Genomic DNA, 23801 nt, shown 5'->3' with positions numbered 1-23801 from the left:
TGTTACTTAGAACTTGACCAGACTTAGCTTTAATCAAAGTTAATCAACCCATCTGAGGCAGATCAGAGAGAAAATCCAAATGGGGATGAATGCTAATGCAGCAGGGCACCAAGGACCTTACTGGTAATAGGCAAGAAAGCCTCTTTCTCCAAATGAGAGAGATGCTCAACTGTGCAGGGCCATATGTCTGCTGCAATCTGTGGCCTTATGGATGAAGAACTCTCTCGACCCCAAGGCACTATGTTGAACAAGGAACAATCTTGACAGCGCCAAAGGGTGAAAGGAATTCGCTGTGTTTCAAACACAATTGAAATATTTTAGTAACAAAAGTGTTCGTAAAAACATATGTCACTGGTGTTGATTGTTTTCTACATTATCTGATTAAGGAGAAAGAAGAGAGAATCTTTGAAATTTTCTAAAATTAACAACTATAATATTAAGGGTTCCATTTTCTTTTTAAACAGAAGAATACTGATATATCCAAATATTTAACATTCTTTACAAAGTTGACATTTGGGGAGACTATACACACACCTCAATAAAATTGCCATTTTTCAAATAGCATTTGGAACTTTTCCTCAGCAGTGCCTTTAGAAACTGTGGCATGTTTTTTTTAAATGCTCAGGAGTGGCCACTCTGTATATACTGTGAATTTCGTATTTTTCTAAATAGTTAAAAGTTATAAAGCTTATCTGTAATGATTAAGATTTGTGATCAGAGTGTTACATTTAGGTGAAAGGAGCCTTTTTAACTTTAAAAGTAACAAAATTAAACTTTGTAAGTAAAAAGTAATCAAAGGTAATTTTTGGCTAATTTACAAAGTGACTCTAAAAACAGTGACCTAAGAGGAATTTTTGAAATGGCTTTGCACAATGGCAAAATTCTACAATACATGGCTAGCTCCCAAGGGTGATTTGACAGGCAAGTATTTATTTGGGTGTTTACATCCTGGCACAATTGTTTAAAAGGTCAGTGTGGCAGAGTTTAAAGGCAGCTTTTTGACATCCACTTTCAGTGATGAAGGACTAGGTAATCTGGACAACCTCCTGCTGAGGACAACTAAGAAAGCACAGAAATTTTTTTTTTAATGGCACAAAGGCATTGGAAAGTCAATAAGGCATGGGAGGACTATAGGGTCAAGATTTTGAAGAAGGTAAACATTCAAAGAGAAGAATGTTGCATTGCAGGGCCACTCTCCCCCTGGCAGCATCTGCCCAGTCCAGAATAGTCGGCTAGGCAGCCAAGAAGCCGCAGTGCTCACAGAGAGTCTTGTGGAATTAAGAGGACAAATGCTGGAATAGGTGTGTTCCTGGTAGTGCTGGTAAAACACCAATACTTTGTGTTAAAATACAAAGATCTCTAGGAGTAAGGATTCTAAAAGTAAGGGTGAACCAGAAGTAGACATCTCAAAGGAATTGAAGTCCAGATTTAAATTTCTAAAGTCCTTGAAAACAGATCAATGTGTGCCTGTGTTGCTAGTGTACATAGCTGCCTGCAAAAAATCACCATAAATCATCTCTAGTTGAGGGTAACATCAGTATAGGGCTTATCTCTATATTTTTTATATGCAATATTCAGCAAGTAATCAAAAATAATCAGGCATGTGAAGAAAAAAACATAAGGGAAAAAACAGATTAAAGAAACAAACATTCTAAACTACAGATAAAGACTTTAGAATAGCTATGTTTGCTGTATTTTAGGAGATAACAGATATTATTGAAAAGTTAACCAGGTATATGGAAACTATTTTAAAAATTATATAGAAATTAAGAGCTCACTAGGAGTAACAGCATATTAGAAACAATTAAAGAATCAATAAGTAAATCAAAAGATAGATTAGAAGAAAATGTCCAAAGTGAATAATGGAGAATAAAAAGAATCTAAAGTTAAAAGAGAGGGTAAGAAACATAGAGGATAGTGTGAGGATGTGCAGTGGACAACAGTCCTAGGCAAAAAGATGAGAAAAAATGGGGCATTAGTGATCAATGCTAAAATGACAATAGCTGAGGATTTTCCCAAAATGAAGAAAACATCAAGCCACATATTCAAGAAGCATCATAAACTCCAAGAAGGATTGTTTTAAAAATCACATCTAGATGCGTCATAGTAAAACTGAAAAAAATCCAACTGGGAAACATTTTTAAAAGAACATCCTAAAAACAAAAAGGATAGGAAGAAAACATAAAAAGAAGAAATAATTAGCCTGACAACTATCTTTTGAAAAAAAAAAAATAAGTATGGAAACCAGGTAAAAATACAGTAACAACTTTCAAAGAAATAAAGCAAATAACTGCCAACCTAGCATTCTATACCCAGAGAAAATATCCTTCAAAAATAAAGGTAAAATAGACTTAAAATTTTTTTTAATTGCAAAACTTCATCACTGACTGACTTGAACTAAAATACTAAAGGATGTTTTTCAGGTAGAAGGATAATGATCCCAGATAGAAAGTTGTAGATTTAAGATGAATTAAATAACAAAAACACCACCCACAACAACATAAAGCAAATATATGGGCAAATCTAAATTGATGTTAACTGTAATAAACAATATTAATAATGTCATTTAAATACACAAAATCAATGGTCAATGGTGTCCAAGTGTTCGAAAGTCCTCACATTGTCAGAGGTAAAATTAATAATTTATACAGCAGCTTGGATTAAATCTAGGGTGACCATGGCAATCTCTAGGATAAAGAGTGAAAGAATAGGAAAAACTAATAGAGGTAAAGACCTCATATAAGTTGAATCATGCAGTATTTGTCTTTAGTTTTCTGGCTTATCTCACTTAGCTTAACGGCCTCAAGGTTCATTTATGTTGTTGCATATTGCCAATTTTTCTCCTTTCTTAAAGCTAAATAGTATTTCATTGTGTGTGTATGTGTGTGTGTGTGTATACACACAAAGAATATACTAGTTATAGATAATATACAAGATATATTCTTTGTTCATTCATCTGTTGATAGATCTCTGGCTTGTTTCCATGTCTTCACTATTGTGAGTAATGCTGTAATGATCATGGGAGTATAGATATCTCTTTAAGATAGTGATTTAACTTCCTTGGATGCATACCCAGAAGTATGGGTCAGATGATAGTTCTATTTTTAATTTTTTGAGGAATTTCCATACTGTTTTTCAAGGGCCTATACCATTTTGTATTCCCACCAACTAAAATAGTGAAATTCATAGAATCAAAGAGTGGAATGGCAGTTGCCAGGGAAGAGGGGGGCAGAGAAGGAAGTCTAATCAACAGGTACGAAGTTTCAATCAAATGAGATTAATACCCTCTAGAGATCTATTGAACAACCTTGTACCTATAGGCAACATTAATGTATTGTACACTGAAAAATTTATTAATAGGGTAGATTTCATTTTAAGTGTTCTTACCACAATAAAATAAAATATAAAATGGTAGAAATGGAATAATTTTTAAATATAGAAAATAATTCCAAAAGAAAGCAGAGGAGGAAAGGTAAGATACAGAGAGCAGACAGGACAAATAAAAAGAAAATATTTAGATGATTGATTTAAACCAAAATGTATTAGTAATTAGATTAATGTAAATAAGATAAACAATATTGAACAGGAGAGCCTAGCTAGTTAAGTATGAGTAGAAAATGAATAGTATAAGGTTTGGAAAGGAAGAAATAAAGCTATTATTACCATCAATATACAATATAATAATATATATGTCAAAAATCCAAAGAATCTCCAGATAAATTATGGTAATAATAGATGAATTTGGCAAGATTGCTGAATACAAAAATAATTTTTAAATCAGTTTGTTTGATTTTTTTCCTTTTGGATGTCACTTTTCAAACAAAAAGACTGGCTTTTACCTTGGGAATTCTTTCCTAGGCACTTGGTCTCTACCTGTCTCTTATTTTCTCTTTGGTTGCCCACTTCTAAGGGAATCAGAAGCCATGTCATGAGGCAGCCCTGTGGACAGGTTCATGTAACAAAAGTCTGCCAACATGAGTCAACTTAGAAGTGGAATTTTATTTTTATACATTAACAAAAATAATTTGACATACAAATTTTTTTTAAAAAAACTAGATAAAATGTCATTAGAAAAATCCATTAGCTAGAAATAAATCAAATAAGAAATGTGCAGGATCCAAACTCCAAAAATGCAACTACTTATAAACAGTTAGAATTGAAATTCATGAATACATATATACACATATATATGTATATATACACACACACACACACGAACACACATATGTATGTATATGTATATTCATATACAATGGAATTCTATACAACAATGAAAAGGAATGAATCACAACCACACATAAAAAAATGGATTAATGGGCTTCCCTGGTGGCTCAGTGGTTGAGAGTCCGCCTGCCGATGCAGGGGACACGGGTTCGTGCCCCGGTCCGGGAAGATCCCACATGCCGTGGAGCTGGGCCCGTGAGCCATGGCCGCTGAGCCTGCGCGTCTGGAGCCTGTGCTCCGCAATGGGAGAGGCCACAACAGTGAGAGGCCCGCGTAACGCAAAAAAAAAAAAACAAAAAAAACGATTAATGTAACATTGAAAGAAACAAGACTCAAAGTTTACATTTATATAAATTCTATAAACAGACAATACTAAGCTATAATATTGGAATTCAGGAGAGTGGTTACTTTTGAGGTATAGGGTAGCACTTGTGAAGGTACATAAAGGAACTTCTGAGATACTGGCAAAGTTTTATTTCTTCATTTGGTTTGAAGTACCTGGTCAGAAAGTGAGCAGGCTTGGAGGTTGCATCCATCTTGGCTGGCATGGATCCTGGGTCTTCAGGGACAGAATATTCACAAGAGACCAATGGCATGGGCCTGGTATCTGTGTCTGTGGCAGATGACCTGGTATTGGGGCAGGCCAGGAATCTGGGTTCATAAGAACCTCCTGGCGATGGTGTGGGTCTGGTTCTGGGGTCCATGGTAAGGTTGGGCCCTCACTTCAATCTTCTTCTCACATGAGAAGGGAGTCTCTCTCCATGCTGGGCTTCGTAGGCTTGAGAGACGGGTGATGGGGGTAATGTGAAACTGTCTTTACTACCCTCTTCAATGCATCTTTTCTTACTTCTGTGCTCCACCCAGGTGCTGTAACCCCTATCCTGGAATGCTTAGCTCTTGTGAAGGTATTTTTGTGTGGAGGTTGTTGTTCAAACTGATGTTTCTGGGAGGCCATGAGCACTAGGAATTTCTATCCCACCATCTTGCTGATGTCACTTCCATAACTCACTACATGATGAAAGTGATTTCAATGACTATCAATTTTTGAGTAAAAATTCTAGAAACTTTAACCTGTAAGCATAGAGTTTTAAAAATAATTAATTTATTAACATCTTTTCAAATAAATTGCACAACTAATTGTATTAAAAAAGCAAGATACATTAAAATAACTAAAAATCTTTCTGCCCCAGGGATCAACATTTTGACCAGCTATTACCCTATAAACTTCGTCGTCAGTCAGTCTTCAGGTAGGCAAATTTTAATTTATTCATTCAACAATCAATATTTAGCAAATATTGCTCTCTCTTAGAGGCTGCACGTTGAACACAAAGATAATAAGACTGAGCAATTCACATTCAAGGTAAGAAAAATAGTCAAGAAATTCATAAAGTCCTCCACTTGAAATTTATTGAGCACTACTAGATGATGGATAGTCAAAGATAAATGGTGTTTATGGCCTCTCCTCTTGAAGAGCACTCTAGAGAGCATGATAAATTCCAACAACATGTTCTAAGATTTATGATAAAGGACAGAGGGGGAAATAGCTATATCCCCCTGGGCAAAGCAGTGGTCAAGAGGAAGTGACAGTTGAGCTGTGTCCTGAAAGATGAGTAGAAACAAGATCATGGACAAAGAGGTACATCAGCTGGTTTGGAGAACTGGAAAGAGTTCACAGACACTAGAACCTAAGTGGATGGAGACAATGAAGGAAGAAGAGGCTGAAAAGTAAAGAGGGGGCCAGACAGCAAATGACCTTTTACCATCATAATAAACATGTTGGATTTTTGGCAAGGTATGATTATTAAACGGTTTTAAGTATCAATAGAATAGTGACATGTTCATACTGCATTTTAGAAATATAACTCCAATGGCAGTATGGAGAATATTCACAAAAACGAGACAGCTTAGAGACCATGAACATGACAGAAGGGATGGTGGTGTGTATAGGAGACTTCAGATGTGGAGCTAAAGACATTGCTGACTGCTTGGGTGTGGTGAGGAAAAGCGATGGATGTTTAGTGGTGCCCTTCCAGCTATGGGACAGGCAACAGGACTGGGGGAAGACCTTAAGTTCAGTTTCCACTTGCTGAGTTTTAAGTGCCTAAGGAATAAACAATAAGGATGACCTTGGGGGCAAGTATCACATTTAAATCTCTATAGACCTTTGGTATAAATCCATAACCTTTATTTTCTATATGATAAATGACAATAAGAATGTCTTTAGAGTTATAAACTAAATGTGTTTATGTTAATAATTACACTTTTCTAGTGGAAGCATGATAAACCCTTTAGAGCAAACAAATTCCTTGGCCTCTCTGGGTAGTGTATCATTAGTCGTCTATACATAGCTCTGTATCAAAAGCTCATTTCTCCTCCCGGAAAGTCATAATTTTTCGCCTCCTCTAAGCATCCCACTCTTAACACTGACCTCAAAACAATTCTCCAAAAAAGATTTTGGGTTGTATCTGTAAATAAAATGAGCCTATAATTTTGATAAAATGAGCGTATAATTTTGGTCCACTGGTAAAGAATCTGCCTTCCAATGCAGGGAAAGAGGGTTCAATCCCTGGTGGGGAAACTAAGATCCCACACGCCAGGAGGCAACTAAGCCTGCATGCCACAACTACTGAGCTCGCGTGCCTCAAGGAGAGAGCCTGTGAACCATAACTAGAGAAGAGAAAACCTGCGTGCTGCAAGTAGAGAAAAGCCCACATGCTGCGACGAAAGATCCCGCATGCCTCAACGAAGATCCCGTGTGCCACAACTAAGACCCAACGCAGCCAAAAAAATAAAATAAAATAAATAAATAAATAAATATTTCTTTAAAAATTTTGATATTTTAATGACCCTTGAGAGCGGAGTCAATCTCCTCCCAGTGTGCCATCCTTAGTAAAAGATAGTCTTGTTTAAATTTTAAGTTTGTGACCTTATTTTCCAAAACAAATGCACTCATTATCATTATTTTTTTCTTGAGTAGTCACTTAATTTTTCCTGCTGTGTATACATTATTTCCCTAATTATATCAACTCACTGAGGGTATGTCTTAAGTGTCTTTGGATCTTCTGATGCCCTCCTCATAGCACCAGGCACATAGTCTGTGCTCAGGAAGATTTGCTGATGGTTATTTGGTATGTTATTTGAATTAATCAAATGATGTCATTAACTATTTTTAATAAGTCAAAGTTTAAACTTAAGTTGCAAGTCTTGGAGTGGATGAATACAATTCTGGATTTTCAAAATGTTGCTTACTTTCTTGGAAACTGTGTCATGCCCTTACACAATCAACTTTCCTAATTCCTTGTTGACACATTCTCTGAATCATAAAAGGAAAATAAGTTTGATTCATAAAAAGAGTTAACTCATGTTTTGATACTCAGAGTGGTATTTTTCCCCTGCTACTGAACTTGATGATTTGCTAAGAAAAAAACAAAAGCTACAAATCCCACAGTGACCTCATTCATGTCCTGTTAACCAAACACTTGTCATAGTAATCACGTGGACAGCTAGAACATTTATAAAGGCCACAGAGCCTTTGCAAAGAGTTGGAAACTGCTCTGTTTTAGTGAATCTTGGAACAGATATGCTCCTGCATGCACATTGCTATTTTCAAAGGACTTTCCACAATCTCCTTGTGTTTTATGAATTATAATTGAAGTGTGCCACCAAGTTAAGGAGGGACAAAGGAAATTTTTGGAATCAACCAGGTCTCTTCCCTGAATATTGACTCTTGTGAAATCTACTGCAGTTCCTGTATGCATGAAACCTTGCTTCTGTAGAGGAGACTGGACTTTCTCCCCGCAAGAGCTAATCTCCTTGTCAATGACCAGCGGCTCATGAACAGCCTACTCATCAAACAATGGTGGTGCCTTACATTGAGACATTTATGGCCTGAGAGGTGTCTACCCATTGAACATGAACTGCAAAGGTGGTAAAACTGATAGGATTTTAAGGTAGCTCTCTAGGCAAAATAACACAAGAACAGCACTAACTTCATTCAAACTGAGTATTAAAATAGAACCATTTCTCACTCAGAGAGCTCCCTCAACAGTAACTGAATATGGGTTAGTGCAGAAAATACTATGAATCACCGAGCCTCAGAGGTCTGTCTGTCTTTATGTAGACAGATGGATTGATTCTTTCATTGTATGTTGGCTAGAGTAACATTTGAAGTCCTAGAATAGTCAGGACAGTTAATTAAATGTTTCATACTTTATTTACTCCATGTTTAAAATATTTTTTAAAGTACCAGTCATCCATTAAATCCATAAAACTGATGTGTCCAATTCTTTGGTTGCTGTTAAGTGTTTATTGAATAAACCACAATGTATCAAACATAAGTATAGACAAGCCCATTCTAAGCTTACAAGCTAAATTAGCTTAAGCATTACTCATAAAAAAAAAAAAAAACCCACAAATCCTAAACAAGCATGTATTGATCAAATTTTAAAGGTAGTTTGTGAACAATGGACCAGTGAATACCATGGGGGAAACAGTTGCTAAAAAGGAATTTTCAAGAACTGAGTCTTATTTGACTTAGCTTTTCTGAGAAGATTTTGCATGTAAGATGTAATTTGATGAAGAGTCAAATGTCGGATGTCAGTGAGCTTCGCAGGTCCAAGTTGGGGAAAAAATCCAAAACAGATTATCTCAAACCTAAATCTGAAGCAGATTTTTCAATTAAAATAGAAAAAAATTTCAAAATTGGGCAAGATTGACAATTATCTGGTCACTTTGATCAGTATTAATGATGTGAGCAAATCTGGAATTGAGCCAAGACAGTGTTTTCTTCCTCTTTTGATTGCTTACATGCTGGGTAATTGAATTAAGCATATACTGGCACTCACGCTTCTGAAGGAGTGGCTATCAGTTCAACCAAGTCTCAACCTCCAAACCTCACACAAACAGTGTGATGCCCAATTCTTTCTGCTTTGAGGACCTGCAAGCAAATTTATAAGGTTTGGTTTCAGGGAAAGAGAAGGTGATGCACGATGTGATTTATTCCTCTTGAATAAATGTGGAACTTTCTACAAATCTGAGACTCAGGGGTTCTACTATTGCTTCCTGGAACTCATCAGTGTATACCACCTCTTTTCTGAAACAGAACAAAAAAATCAAATCATTAGTTATGGCTCAGAAGAAGCTGTTTGTTTTACTATGCTTAAAAAGCTTATTTTAGAAATAATGATATTACCGCATAGTCATTATATTTACATTGGCTAATGTTATAGCCAAGATCCTGTTCCTAAGGCCTTTGACTGTTTACAAAACCCTTTTTTATTTCTTATCTCATTAGACCCTCCTATTTACCTTTTCAGGTGACTCTTACTGTCTGTATTTAACGGATGGAGAAAACAAAGCTCAGGAGATTGACTCTCCCAACCTCATAAGTTCATACAGAGGCAGAACTTAAATCCAAGAGTCCTGACATCTAGTGTTTTTTGTTTGTTTGTTTGTTTGTTTAAATTATATTAGGATATCTGTTAGAAGCCAGAGAATAATTATGCTATGGAATATTTCCAGAACCTCAGAGATCAATCCATTAAATTCTAAACAGCAATCTTAAGAATAGGCTTAAGCAGAGATGGTTCTAATGGGCTTTGTAACGAAAGGGATTTATCGTGGGATTCAGGAAGGTTCTGTTCTTTTTCTCATTCATTCATTCCTCTTCTCTAACTTCTTTGGATATTGGCCATGAAGTTGATGAAGTAGACAGAGCACTGCAGGGAAAACTGTAGTCTGACCTTTGGTCAGTACTGAGCCCAGAATTTTTCTCAGTGGAAATAGTGGAAAAATAAAAGAAATACAACCTACAGGGGAAAAATTAAATTTTTCCATTGTAATGACAGTAGTTTATCAAGATGCAAGCCAGAGTGGGTCAGAGTCATCTTTATTCCAAAAGGCCATGCCAGTGGCTGAACTGATAATTCAAATCCTTCTCAGCTTAGTGCCATTTGGCTGAAATATTCCAGTTTTTTTTGAACTGTGAATGATAAAGTACGATCACTGTGTAGAATTGGGGTGAGGGAGAGGGAACAAGAGAAATTTGTTTACACAAATTTACTCCTGGATGTCCTAAATTATGCCTCAGAAATAATCGTTTAATCTGTTGCACACAAAGAATTTGTAAACAAACACATACTCAGTATTGCTCCTTAAATGGGAGAGTTAGTTAGGGGGAAAGAAGACAGACATTAAATCTTAAGCACTGAATAGTGGCTTTACAGCTCTGCCCTCAAAGTATCAGATACTTTTACAAAGAGAAGCTTCACACAAAGGAGGATGGACCAATGATTTACTAATGTAGTCCAGCCTCAGATTCTGTGCACCCTTACAACTTGATCTTCATTATTTGCAGATTCCATACTTGCAAATTGGCCTACTTGCTAAAATTTATCTGTGACTCCAAAATCAATACTTATGGTGCATTTGAGATCATTCACAGATAAGTGCAGAGGAGGGAAGAGTTTGAATCAGCCATTGTGCACATTCCCAGCTGAGGCGGAACTCGGCCTTCTTGTTTCAGCTCCATACTGTACACGTGTCCTTTTCTTGGTCTATTTAGTGCCACATTTTTCCCATTTTTGTAGTTTTTCTTGGTAATTTTGCTGTTTAAAATGTGCCCCAGGCATAATGCTGAAGTGTTCTCTATTGTACCTAAGCCCAGGAAGGTTGTGTCATGCTTTATGAAGAAAATATGCATTTAGATAAGCTTTGCTCAGGCATGAGTTAAATCAACAATATATAGTAATTAAGGTGTCTTTATACAGAAACACACATAAAACAAGGTTATGTATTAATCACCTGATGACAATGTTGTGACCAGAGGCTTGTAGGAACCTCCCCCTGTATTTCCCCTAGTAGCAATGATTCAATATTTGCTAATGCACTGTTTGCAGTGACTTTTTAGAACATATAACTACAGCAAATAATGAGATTCCACTATAGTGCTTGTTTCTAGTACCCAGAATTATCAATCAGATAAAAGGTAACAAAAAAGAATTTGTACTACTGCTTAGAATTACAGAAATTATAGACTACAAATCCAAAATTTTAAATGTAGTTGTTGGTTTTTAAAAAATGCATATTTCAAATGTATGTAACCTTGAGTGAATATATGCATATCTATTTTCAGGCATACTTTGCTCCTCTTAAGAGATATACAACAGTTTGGAAAGTAATTCAAGTGGCGCATAGGCTCTGGACGCGCAGCCTCAGCGGCCATGGCTCACGGACCTAGCCGCTCCGCGGCATGTGGGATCTTCCCGGACCGGGGCACGAACTCGTGCCCCCTGCATCGGCAGGCGGACTCTCAACTACTGCGCCACCAGGGAAGCCCAAGCCATGTCTTTTGAAAGGAATCTGTATCAGAAGCAGAGTTGGTGTTATTGAAATATAAACCTCACATGAGTATGTTTTAGGTACATTGTTTTTTATTGTTGAATAATACTACTACTTTGTATTTGTACAGCTTGCTCTGGTCTTAACCCTGCTCATGTGCATTCGATCATTTTGATTCTTTAGGAAGGTAAAGACACTCAGGTATTACCACCACAAATTAGCTGATGGGAACTGTGAGTCTACCAGGTAAGTGACTTGCCCATAGTAACAAGTCACTTACGTGTCATTTTTGGGATTAAAATTCAGAAGACTTCAGATAGTGTCCTATATTTTACCCTGTGTTGCCACGCTAAGGCTCATTTTTAGCCTTGAGAAATTTTTAGCACACTTTGTCTATCAGTAAATCCAAATCCAAAGACCAGTTGAAAGTGCTCTAAATGTAAGGTTGTTACATGTTGTCCATGTATAATTCCACTTACCTATATTTGAAGCACTGCTTTTTAAATAACATTTTATTTTACACTTTCTTCTGATTTATGTCTGTGATATAAGAAGTATTTACTGAGAGACAAGCTGAATTTGTAACCTGTGTCGTATGACTCCAAGCTAAAAGAACATTCTTTACTTACATAGTAAATCCTGGATTGGACAGTGAATGTTTAAGTTTGGGAAACATGTAAGTCTGGTTTATATCTCATACCAAAGAACACTCAGTATTATGTTGAACAGAAAAGAAGCTTCAAGATAAGGCAAATGTAGCTACCAAAAGTAATGATCTTTTTGAAAAATTGTTATCATGTCACCCTTGAACTGATAAAACATTTGCAACTGTTGTTTTTTTGGTAGCCATAATGTTGCAAAAATTGGGAGAGAGGCATTTCTTTTTGCAGGGGTGTGGGGTGGCACATATTTATTTGCACTTGGCAGATTATCTTATTTTAAATGGATTCAACAGTCTGTGAGGGGGCAGATGTTCATGACAACAAAAGGAGGACAAATTAGACTGAGTTAAAAAGGGAGCATACGGGAATAAATACAATGAATGGTTATTAGCCTACAGAAGTGCTATAAGAAATAAAAACTTGACATGAATGGGAAAGCAGGGTGATGGTATATAGCAGGGAAATAGAGAAGGAAGACCAAGTGGCAAGATTTTGTCAAGTTAAAAAATTATCTGTCAAAATTTCAACATCTCATAAAATATGTTTTAGAAGTCTATTCTCACCCACCATCCTCACCCCGCCCCATATAAAAGAAGCCTTGAGACTGTAAAAATTCAAAAGCTCAGTGTTCAGTCTTTAAAATTTTAACATTTTCAAGGGACAACACAAATTTAGCTCAGCCGGTAAAGCTTATTTTTGCTACACTGATGTTGACATCCTTATTACAGACCTTTCTATCAGAATGTTGAAGAGACGGAGGGATGCCTAACTTGCTGTGAGTTTGCTGGGACACAAAAGAACTTCGCTTCAGGAGTATTTTTAATGGTACAGTCAGGGCTAGAGATGGCCCTGCTCAAAAATTCAGTGTGGTGCCAAAAGGGTAACCAAATGAAGTATGCAATTAGGATGCTTTTAGAGGCACTCTGCGATATTGCTGTGCTGTAATAGTCATTGTGTTGTAATTACTGCTGATTTGTTGTGTTGTTTTGAGCCTTTAAATCCCTTGAAGTATCCTGCCAAAAATTAAAGTATTAAAAGGGTGACTCAAACACACTTAAGATTATAAACAGCTTAGATCAGATCTATTGTACATGAAACTGATATTGTTAAGGAACATTGAGTCATTTGAACCAAAAAGAGAACATAAAAGAAAGAAAGGACCGTCTCCAGCCTTTGAAAGAAAAGTAGAAGTGAAACATTTTCAGTAACACAATGATTTAGTTTTTCTGGATTAAGATGAAACAGGCTTCATCAGTGAGGCAGGTAAGACTTTGCTCCAAACACTCTATTGACAATTAATGGTCAGTCTCCTGATCTCCAGATGAGATACCTCATCTGTGAATGTATATTTACCTCATGGATTAAAAAGAGTATAGGGCTCATTTGGGAAACATAGCTTTTTCCCCCAACTCCTCCAGGGCACTAGAGGATATTCTTCATTTTAGAAGTATGTAGCTTTACCCAGTAGACACATTCCTGAAGAGTTATTTGGAAAAAAAAGTTTTTTTATTAATAAAAGCATTTTTGTAAGCATTAAAAGAGACTGTGCTGAATGTAAAACTACAGTAAATTCTAATTGCCTTTTTGATAGAGCCAGATTTTCAGATACTGCATTTACATGAAGTGGAGTGGGCCTCCGCAGAACTCTTAGTAAAAGAGTTAATCCTGTTTTCTCAAGTGCCTAATTTATCACAGAGTTACCTTAGGCACTGGGAGCATCTGGCTCAACACGTACATATTTTTCAAGTACAAATTAAGGACTGAGAATGAGGCCAGGAACGCGCTTTTATGTGAGGCAATAGGATGGACTCACTGAGAGGGAGAGGCATAAATATTGCTTCAGATTTTAATAAGGATGAAACTCCATATATCATTAACTATTCTTCCTTCAATGTCTTGAAAGCCCTCAGTCATTACACTAGATCCCTGCTTAATATTCTGCATGTGTGAACCAATTTGGGTTGAAGTTGCATTAAGCAGGTGGGGCATTAAAAATGAATCCTCTTTTATTGTTAAGATATTTTTAAAGAAAGCCTGCTTTGTGTGACTTATCCTGCAATTTGTGCCGAGATATGTATCTGCATACCACTTCTGTCTACCCCGTATGATCTTAGATGGACGCCTAAACGGTCATTTTGCATACTATTACCTAATCATAATGATTGTCTGTCTCTCTTCATTTCTCTTTATTTTTTAAAAATCAGGCTTAGTTATGGCCAATTTGGGGAAAAAACTGAACACATCTTTTTTAATTGCTTTATTTCTTCATGGATTCTCAAAAGTGTCATGGGTAGGGTGAGGGTGTAGTATTACACTTGAAACTTTTTTTAATTTTTTAATGTCTTTATTGGAGTATAATTGCTTTACAATGGTGTGTTAGTTTCTGTTTTATAATAAAGTGAATCAGCTATACACATACATATATCCCCATATCTCTTCCCTCTTGCATCTCCCTCCCTCCCACCCTCCCTATCGCACCCCTTTAGGTGGTCACAAAGCACCGAGCTGATCTTCCTGTACACTTGAAACTTTGATGGGCAAGAAAACAATGACACTGCTTATAGAATCCAGTTTTCCTGATGTCACATTGTCTATATGGGTGATACATGTTTCCTTAAATTGGAAATAATCTGTTCAGTGGACTGAAAGTCTCAGTCTGCTCTAAGCAGAGTTTCCAGGCACATGCTCAGTTGTCTTGGGAGTGTGGGAGATGCCTGTGCATCGATGACTGGATGCAGAGCACGTTAAAGTGCATAAAACTTGGATGGAAAGGGTCCATGTGGAGAATGACAATGCCATGACCCTGCAGTAGCTACTGTTGAAATTTGAGATGAAATCAGAGCCAAACCTCTGTTGAAACCCTGACATGAAGAGAATCTCACTTTGGGAAAAGAAACCCCAATATCTCATTAAACATATTTGTCCTTGCTCTGAAGTCATAAAATAAGGACCTCATGGAGAAACCCAAGACAAACTGTTTTTCAGGGGAGAGAAAGAAAGGAAAGACAACCCTGCTTCTTCCTCTGCATCACAAAATATCCAGCCTCCAAGGTGACCAGTTTGACCTTTCTCTTAAGCACTGTTTAATTTTTTTTAAAGCCTTTCAAAATGCCAACATGCAAATTGTACATAAAATATTTAAAACATGAGTCCTCACTTTGAAAAGGTGAATTAATGAATTCATCAATCAAAACCGTGAAGTTCTGAAAACCTCTAATTTACTCTTGTTGTAATTTAGTGGAAGAAAGGTAGCCTTCCGCTAGATAGTTCCACAGAAATGTAATTAACCTTTGCTTTCGACGGAACAGTGGGACAATTGGTAAAGAAAGAGGATAAATAAGACACGCACACACACACACACACACACACACGCTTCGGAGCACAACCTTACAGGTCTCTTCCTCCACGAGTTACTGTGAGGATCAATATTTGAAACAGCCTGTGAACTATAAATTACTCCATAAATATGAGGAGTTGCAATAGTTGTTTTTAGACAGATGATAGATGGATAGATAGATAGATAATAGAAGCAGACAGACATCAAAATGTTAACACAATATTGTATAATTATTTCTATTATAGAAATGAGGTACAGTCTAATGATTACTTACTGCATTTTCTAATGATTTTTTCAATTAACATGTATTACTATGAAATAAACCAAAATGAAATACCAATGTTACAGTATTTTATTAGCAGTCATGACTACTGGTCCACACATATCATGGCAATGGTGGTGTATATTCAAACATAACAATTGTAACATACGTTCCAACAAATTAAAGTGCTTTCATAGGTACAATGGGTCAGAATAGTTGGAACTGAGACTGCCCATAAAATAGGTTTGATTCAGTTCAAGTAAGCAGGGATGGTAATCTTCTTGTAAGACTGAAGTATGCAGATTAAAACAGGACACTACCAGCTCCTCCCTGCCTCCCAACTCTCATCTTCTTCTGATTCAGGACAGAGTGAACCTATTTCTTTCACTAAACCTCCGATTCTTTCTCTCCTTTGCTTAATTAACTCAGAGTTCATTTAAATCTGATTCTAGCCTATGTTAAGGCTTGACAAGAGTTTAAGAGAAGGGCAGATGTATTTTGTATCACATGGAACCTGTGATCTATTTACAGAGAAGAAAGACTAACTCTTCCAATTTTTACAGGTTTTTGCTCATTTAATTAATTTTACTTCCACAGGTGAAAATGGATGGACCATTTCTGGGAAAAGAAAAGAGCCCAGTTAAAATTGGGGTATGTCATTACCCTGAGAAGAAATGAATATGCCTTTTTAATATAAAGAACCCCTATATTCCTGTGACTCTGATTTATTCTTAGGCTTCTTGTCTCACACATTAAGGAATTTTCTAGGTCACCACTGTTTGTGTACATATATGTGTGTGCATGCACATGTGTGTCCCAGAATAAAAATATGAAGCATTTAATATCCTTTTTTTCAGTACTAATATAGTTTATATTTTAATATAAAACCTAATGTGACTAAGTAGCCAGGATTCATGCATTATCTAAATTCTTTTGCTTTAGTAGGAATAATTAAATTCAGGTTGGAGTTTTAACATGTTCCTCTTGCTATGAATATTTCTCCAAACGATTATGTGCTTAGTAAAAATATATGTGTACTGGGGGACATGGATATATTTTAATAAATGACAGAATCAAAAGTTTAAAAAAATCCAGAAGAAGCCCAAGAAATGTCTGTTCTTTGAGGGATCTGACTGTATTAAAAAAGAAAATAAAAAGACTATATAAATATGTACGTATATAGAAAGACTTAAAAGATTATATATATACATATATATGTGTGTATGTAATATACGCATATAAACATAATCAGGGATAGTTGTGTGTGCATGTGTGTGTGTGTGTGTGAATATGTGTGAGTGTATAACTGTATGACAGATTACACATCAGAAACATTCTAGAACCATTCTCGTTTCTCTCCCATCCACATATATTTTATTCTCTAATTTTTTGTTTTGGGATCAAGTATTTCATGGGAGACCTTGTCATTTCTGTCTTGTGTCGATTAAAACTTTTATTTTTTTGTTTTTAATTGATTCCTACACATAAACTATGAGACTCAAAAGGTGATCCAACTTTTTCTCGAAGCAGTGAGACTGTGTATGTTACCCTTCATGGTTTCCTTCTTACAAAAATAAACCAAAACATAAATTTTTAGTTTTTATACCTTCTAATAGCTCAAACAAAAATGGTCTGAGTGCCATGAGTGGTAGGTTTGGCTAGTAAGACAGTTTCATCCAGCAATGAAATTTCCCGCTGCAGGAGGGCTATGAACTGCTAATTAGCATCTATGACCTAATATTCTCTAGCAACCAAGAGTAATAGCAGTAATTTCCAGTTTTATGCAGAGTACGAGTCTCCAATATTACCAGCACTTCTGTTTCATTTGTAATTAACTGTAAGCAATAATTACAGTCAAGAAAGTATATCCTAATGCTCCTAGGTAATAAAATAAAAAGAAATTATGTTTGTAAAACTTATATACATGTCATGCTGACTGACTGGAGTTCTTTAAAAGGCTTGAGGTTATATATGTATCAATTACATTTTTCATTTTGTCTACACTGGTATCACTCTTAATTTTAATTTGTAACTTTTAGTTCACTACTTAATTATTTGTTCTTTGCTTGAAAATGAATATTTATTAGATTTGGTTTTGAGTTCATGGATAAAAGGAAACATTTAAAAGCTAGTAACTAGGGGGAGATATGATACTACATGACAATATATTTTAAGAGACTGGTAATGCATAATTCTTTCATTTTTCTTGACCATCACTCCAAATAAACTTTTAATTTTTTAAATATTAAACTTTTAAAATAAGCTTTTAATCACAAGGTAATACACACAATGTAATACACATTGATTAATTTTCATAAAGTGAATGCACCCATGTAACCATATCCAGATCAAGAAATATACTATAAGAACACAAGGTTGGTTTAATACTCAGAATTCAGATTAACAGAAAAAAGAGAGAAAAACCATATCATCTCAATAGATTTTGTCAAATACAAGCATTTAAGAAATTTACTCAGTCATGAATTTATTAAATGTTTATACCAAACTGTCAGTACAACAGAACTTCCTTAACCAGCTACAGAGAAGATTGCCTCATGTTATTCCCCTATCAAAACCCTTCTTCCTAAAGTAACAACCCTCCTGTCTTCTAACAAAATAAATCACTTTCTCCTGTTTTTAAATTTTATATAACTGGAATGATATAAAATGTATACTCTTCTTTTTTTTGTCTAACATCTTTACTAGAGTATAATTGCTTAACAATGGTGCATCAGTTTCTGCTTTATAACAAAGTGAATCAGTTATACATATGCATATGTCCCCATATCTCTTCCCTCTTGCATCTCCCTCCCTCCCACCCTCCCTATCCCACACTTCTAGGTGGTCACAAAGCACAGAGCTGATGTCCCTGTGCTATGGGACTGCTTCCCATAGCTATCTATTTTATGTTTGGTAGTGTATATATGTCCATGCCACTCTCTCACTTTGTCCCAGCTTACCTTCCCCCTCCCCACATCCTTAAGTGCACTCTCTAGTAGGTCTGCAGTGTTATTCCTGTCTTGCCCCTAGGTTCTTCTGACCTTTTTTTCTTTTTTAGATTTCATATATATGTGTTAGCATACAGTATTTGTTTTCCTCTTTCTGACATACTTCACTCTGTAAGAGAGTCTCAAGGTCCATCCACCTCACTACAAATAACTCAATTTCGTTCCTTCTTATGGCTGAGTAATATTCCATTGTATATATGTGCCACATCTTCTTTATCCATTCATCTGTCGATGGACACTTAGGTTGCATCCATGTTTTGGCTATTGTAAATAGAGCTGCAATGAACATTATGGTACATGTCCTTTTTGAATTATGGTTTCCTCAAGGTGTATGCCCAATAGTGGGATTGCTCGGTCATATGGTAGTTCTATTTTTAGTTTTTTAAGGAACCTCCATACTGCTTTCAAATAGTGGCTGTATCAAACTACATTCCCACCAACAGAGCAGGAGGGTTCCCTTTTCTCCACACCCTCTCCAGCATTTATTGTTTGTAAATTTTCTGATGACGGCCATTGTGACCGCTGTGAGATGATATCTCATTGTAGTATTCATTTGCATTTCTCTAATGATTAATGATGTTGAGCATTCTTTCATGTGTTTGTTGGCAATCTATATATCTTCTTTGAGAAATGTCTATTTAAGTCTTCTGCCCATATTTGGATTGGGTTGTTTGTTTTTTAGATATTGAGCTGCATGAGATGCTTGTATGTTTTGGAGACTAATCCTTTGTCTGTTGGTTCATTTGCAAATATTTTCTCCCATTCTGAGGGTTGTCTTTTGGTCTTGTTTATGGTTTCCTTAGCTGTGCAAAAGCTTTGAAGTTTCATTAGTTCCCATTTGTTTATTTTTGTTTTTATTTCCATTTCTCTAGGAGGTAGGTCAAAAAGGATCTTGCTGAGATTTTTGTCATAGTGTGTTCCGCTTATGTTTTCCTCTAAGAGTTCGATGGTGTCTGGCCTTACATTTAGGTCTTTAATCCATTTTGAGTTTATTTTTGTGTATGGTGTTAGGGAGTGTTCTAATTTCATTCTTTTACATGTAGCTGTCCAGTTTTCCCAGCATCACTTATTGAAGAGGCTGTCTTTTCTCAATTGTATATTCTTGCCTCCTTTATCAAAAATAAGGGGACCATATGTGTGTGGGTTTATCCCTGGGCTTTCTATCCTGTTCCATTGATCTATATTTCTGTTTTTGTGCCAGTACCATACTGTCTTGATTACTGTAGCTTTGTAGTATAGTCTGAAGTCAGGGAGCCTGATTCCTCCAGCTCCGTTTTTCTTTCTCAGGATTGCTTTGGCTATTCAGGGTCTTTTGTGTTTCCATACAAATTGTGAAATTTTTTGTTCTAGTTCTGTGAAAAATGCCAGTGGTAGTTTGATAGGGATTGCATTGAATCTGTAGATTGCTTTGGGTAGTAGGGTCATTTTCACATTGATTCTTCCAATCCAAGACCATGATATATCTCTCCATTGATTTGAATCATCTTTAATAGCTTTCATCAGTGTCGTATAGTTTTCTGCATAAGGCTCTTTTGTCTCCTTAGGTAGGTTTATTCCTGGATATTTTATTCTTTTTGTTGCAATGGTAAATAGGAGTGTATTCCTAATTTCACTTTCAGATTTTTCATCATTAGTGAATAGGAATGACAGAGATTTCTGTGCATTAATTTTGTATCCTGCTACTTACCAAATTCATTGATTACCTCTAGTAGTTTTCTGGTAGCATCTTTAGGATTCTCTATGTACAGTATCATGTCATCTGCAAACAGTGACAGTTTTACTTCTTCTTTTCCAATTTGGATTCCTTTTATTTATTTTTCTTCTCTGATAGCTGTGGCTAAAACTTCCACAAGTATGTTGAATAATAGTAGTGAGAGTGGACAACCTTGTCTTGTTCCTCATCTTAGCAGAAAAGATTTCAGGGTTTTACCACTGAGGACGATGCTGGTTGGGGGCTTGTCATATATGGCCTTTATTATGTTGAGGAAAGTTCCCTCTATGCCTACATTCTAGAGGGTTTTTATCATAAATGGGTGTTGAATTTCATCGAAAGCTTTCTCTGCATCTATTAAGATGATCATATGGTTTTTTTCCTTCAGTTTGTTAATATGGTGCATCACGTTAATTGATATGCATATATTGAAGAATCCTTGCATTCCTGGAGTAAACCCCACTTGATCATAATGTGTGACCCCTTTAGTGTGCTGTTGGATTCTGTTTGCTAGTATTTTGTTGAGGATTTCTGCATCTATGTTCATCAGTGATATTGGCCTGTAGTTTTCTTTCTTTGTGACATCTTCTCTGGTTTTGGTATCAGAGTGATGGTAGCCTCGTAGAATGAGTTTAGGAGTGTTCCTCCCTCGCTATATTTTGGAAGAGTTTGAGAAGGATAGGAGTTAGCTCTTCTCTAAATGTTTGATAGAATTCGCCTGTGAAGCCATCTGGTCCAGGGCTTTTGGTTGTTGGAAGATTTTTAATCACAGTTTCAATTTCAGTGCTGTGATTGATCTGTTCATATTATCTATTTTTTCCTGGTTCAGTCTTGGCAGGTTGTGCATTTCTACGAACTTGTCCATTTCTTCCAGGTTGTCCATTTTATTGGCATATAGTTGCTTGTAGTAATCTCTCATGATCCTTTGTGTTTCTGCAGTGCCAGTTGTTACTTCTCCTTTTTCATTTCTAATTCTATTGATTTGAGTCTTCTTTTTTTTCTTGATAAGTCTGGCTAATGGTTTATCAATTTTGTTTATCTTATCAAAGAACCAGCTTTTAGTTTTATTGATCTTTGCTATTGTTTCATTTGTTTTTCATTTATTTCTGATCTGATATTTATGATTTCTTTCCTTCTGCTAACTTTGGGATTTTTTTGTTCTTCTTTCTCTAATTGTTTTAGGTGTAAGGTTAGGTTGTCTATTTGAGATGTTTCTTGTTTCTTAAGGTAGGCTTGTATAGCTATAAACTTCCCTCTTTGAACTGCTTTTGCTGCATCACATAGGTTTTGAGTCATTGTGTTTTCATTGTCATTTGTTTCTAGGTACTTTTTGATTTCCTCTTTGATTTCTTCAGTGATCTGTTAGTTATTAAGTAGTGTGTTGTTTAGCCTCCATGTGTTTGTATTTTTTACAGAATTTTTCCTGTAGTTGATATCTAGTCTCATAGCACTGTGGTCAGAAAAGATACTTGACACAATTTCAATTTTCTTAAATTTACCAAGGCTTGATTTGTGACCCATGATATGATCTATCCTGGAGAATGTCCCATTAGCACTTGAGAAGAATGTATATTCTGTTGTTTTTGGATGGAATGTCCTATAAATATCAATTAAGTCCATCTTGTTTAATGTATCATTTAATGCTTGTGTTCCTTATTTATTTTCATTTTGGATGATCTGTCCATTGGTGAAAGTGGTGTGTTAAAGTCCCCTACTATGATTGTGTTACTGTCGATTTCCCCTTTTATGGCTGTTAGTATTTGCCTTACGTATTGAGGTGCTCCCATGTTGGGTGCATAAATATTTACAATGGTTATATCTACTTCTTGGATTGATCCCTTGATCATTATGTAGTGTCCTTCTTTGTCTCTTGTAATAGTCTTTGTTTTAAAGTCTATTTTGTTTGATATGAGAATTGCTACTCCAGCTTTCATTTGATTTCTATTTGCATGGATTATCTTTTTCCATTCTCTCACTTTCAGTCTGTATGTGTCCCTAGGTCTTAAGTGGGTTCCTTGTAGACAGCATATACACGGGTCTTGTTTTTGTATCCATTCAGCCAGTCTATGTCTTTTGGTTGGAGCATGTAATCCATTTACATTTAAGGTAATTATCTATATGTATGTTCCTATTATATTTTATTAATTGTTTTGGGTTTGTTTTTGTAGGTGTTTTCCTTCTCTTGTGTTTCCTGCCTAGAGACGTTCATTTAGCATTTGCTGTAAAGCTGGTTTGGTGGTGCTGAATTCTCTTAGCTTTTGCTTGTCTGTAAAGCTTTCAATTTCTCCCTCAAATCTGAGTGAGATCCTTGCTGTGTAGAGTAATCTTGGTTGCAGGTTTTTCTCTTTCATCACTTTAAATATGTCCTGCCACTCCCTTCTGGCTTGCAGAGTTTCTGCTGAAAGATCAGCTGTTTACCTTATGGGGATTCCCTTATGTGTTACTTGTTGTTTTTCCCTTGCTGATTTTAATATTTTTCTTTGTTTTTAATTTTTGATAGTTTGATTAATATGTGTCTTGGTGTGTTTCTCCTTCGATTTATCCTGTATGGGACTCTGATTCCTGGATTGATTAACTATTTTCTTTCCCATATTAGGGAAGTTTTCATCTATAATCTCTTCAAATATTTTCTCAGTCCCTTTCTTTTTCTCTTCTTCTTCTGGAACCCCTATAATTCGAATGTTGGTGTGCTTAATATTGTCCCAGAGGTCTCTGAGGCTGTCCTCAATTATTTTCATTCTTTTTTCTTTATTCTTCTCTGCAGTAGTTATTTCCACTATTTTACCTTCCAGGTCACTTATCTGTTCTTCTGCCTCTGTTATTCTGCTATTGATCTCTTCTAGAGAATTTTAAATTTCATTTATTGTGTTGTTCATCTCTGTTTGTTTGCTCTTTAGTTCTTCTAGTTCCTTGTTAAAGTGTCTTGTATTTTCTCCATTCTATTTCCAAGATTTTGGATCATCTTTACTATCATTATTCTGATTTTTTTTTCTGGTAGACTGACTATTTCCTCTTCATTTTTTAGGTGTGGTGGGTTTTTGCCTTCCTCCTTCATCTGCTGTGTGTTTTTCTGTCTTCTCATTTTGCTTATCTTACTGTGTTTGGGGTCTCCTTTCACAGGTTGCAGGTTCATAGTTTCCATTGTTTTTGGTGTCTGTCCCCAGTGGCTAATGTTGGTTCAGTGGGTTGTATAGACTTCCTGGTGGAGGGGACTAGTGCCTGTGTTCTCGTGGATGAGGCTGGATCTTGTCTTTCTGGT

This window comes from Tursiops truncatus, chromosome 17 (assembly GCF_011762595.2).
Source record: "Tursiops truncatus isolate mTurTru1 chromosome 17, mTurTru1.mat.Y, whole genome shotgun sequence".
NCBI lineage: Eukaryota > Metazoa > Chordata > Mammalia > Artiodactyla > Delphinidae > Tursiops > Tursiops truncatus.
Note: the sequence above shows the minus strand (reverse complement) of the source record.